Source organism: Ambystoma mexicanum, chromosome 3q, assembly GCF_040938575.1.
Source record: "Ambystoma mexicanum isolate Mex_15411 chromosome 3q, UKY_AmexF1_1, whole genome shotgun sequence".
In the NCBI taxonomy this organism is placed as follows: Eukaryota; Metazoa; Chordata; class Amphibia; order Caudata; family Ambystomatidae; genus Ambystoma; species Ambystoma mexicanum.
Genome location: NC_090926.1, coordinates 1,074,852,073 through 1,074,853,689, shown reverse-complemented (window position 1 = coordinate 1,074,853,689; position 1,617 = coordinate 1,074,852,073). Strand labels below are relative to the sequence as shown.

Sequence of the window (1,617 nt, the reverse complement as noted above, 5' to 3'; positions counted from 1 at the left end):
GTGGGTCTGGAGGGAGGGATTGGGGCTCATTGGTCGGAGGACGGATAGGGGCATCTTTCTGTGTGGAAGGAGCATGGGCCATCATGGTATGGGTCTTGAGGAAGTGATTAGGCATCTTGAAGTCTGGATTGAAGGGGGCATTGTTGATCTGGAATGGAGGGACAGGGCATATGATGGGGGCATGTCAGGGAATGGCAGAGCATGTGGGTCAGGGCTGGAGCACTCTGGTGGGAAGGAAGGGGGCATCTGGGTGTGAAGGGAGGGATGTGGTATGTTTGTCTGGAGAGAAGGATGTTGGTCTATCGGAGTGCGGGGAGCATGTGTGTGTCGAAAGGATGGGGTAATCGGGTGTGGGTATAGAGAGAGGGCGAATGGCGCCATCTGAGTGTGAGTCTTGAGGTAGATGTGAAGCATATGGGTGTGGCTCTGAGGGGTGGAGCTTCTTGGTGTGGGTATGGAGGGACGGATGTTGGTGCCTGTGTTCGGATGGAGGGATGGTGGCATGTAGGTCAGGAGGGTGGTGGCATTTGAATCTGGAACGTGTGTTAGGAAGGAGAAATGGGGCATTTGAGTGTGATTGGTATCTGCTTGTGGGTGGGGGCATGAAGGATCATTAACAGTGGAGCAGCGGGTGAGTGAGCCATGGGCCTGACCTCTGTTGCATTGCAGACGTGCACACCTACAGCCCGGGGCACCTCTCGCAGAGCGGTCCGGTGCGCGTGGTCAACCAGGCGCCAGGGCGCAGGCATTCCCTTCCATCGGAGAGGGGTCCACGACCCAGCAGATGGCCGGGGATTCCTGACAGGGTTGGGTTAACTTGCTGGGGATGTCCCCAACCACGCACCGGAAAGGGAGCCCTGCGCAGCCCCCTCTCCTCACTGAGCCCGCCTCTGCGCTGGCCGGGTGTGCACACTCCTCTCTCTGCCTGCCAGCGGGTGAGCATGGTGGGCACACCCCGGTCAGCAGGGAAGCCCCGAGTGGGGGCAGCCGGGAGCGGGAGCCGAGGGAAACCTGACTGCTCTCGAGGGGCGCCTCCCCAGGCAGACAGAGGCCCAGCACGCCAGGCATGAGCCCTGAGCCATGGTGCATCTGTGGGCGAGCGATGGCCAGGTCCACTGGCACAGTGGGTGACCTTCCCTCTTGCCCAGGTACCTGGAGCTGGGCCCTATGCGGCCCGGCTGGGGTTTGAAGACTCTAGTGGTCCCACCTGACCCCCTGTCAGTGGTGTCTCTGGCTGCCTCGCTGTCTGTCTCCCAGCCACCCCCAAAAGGGAAGTGGTAGGGGTTGGGGAAGGATGAGTGGATCGGGCCGGGTAGGCAGGTGGCGGAGTGGCCTACCTCCATCCCCCTGGAAAGCGCTGTGCTGCTGCAGGTGGCTGTCAGGCTGAGCACCTGGAATTTTTTATTTTTTATTTTTTTAAACCGCAATGGTTTCAGCCGAGCTAGACGGGCGCTGGGCTGTCCTGCCATAGGCGGCGCTGCCTCCCCCGACCTCTCCTGCACCGCCAGGGTCAGGCTGATGTCTGGAACCAAAAAAAGTTGGATCACTCTTCGCGGTGGATCACTCGACTCGTGCATCGATGAAGAACGCAGCTAGCTGCGAGAATTAGTGTGAATT

At 59.9% G+C, this 1,617-nt stretch overlaps 1 pseudogene; it reads left to right on the top strand.

Annotated features, from left to right (window-relative positions):
- The first annotated feature begins 1,544 nt into the window (after positions 1-1,544).
- The window catches only part of LOC138448138 (5.8S ribosomal RNA), a 126-nt pseudogene continuing 53 nt past the window's right edge, over positions 1,545-1,617 (top strand).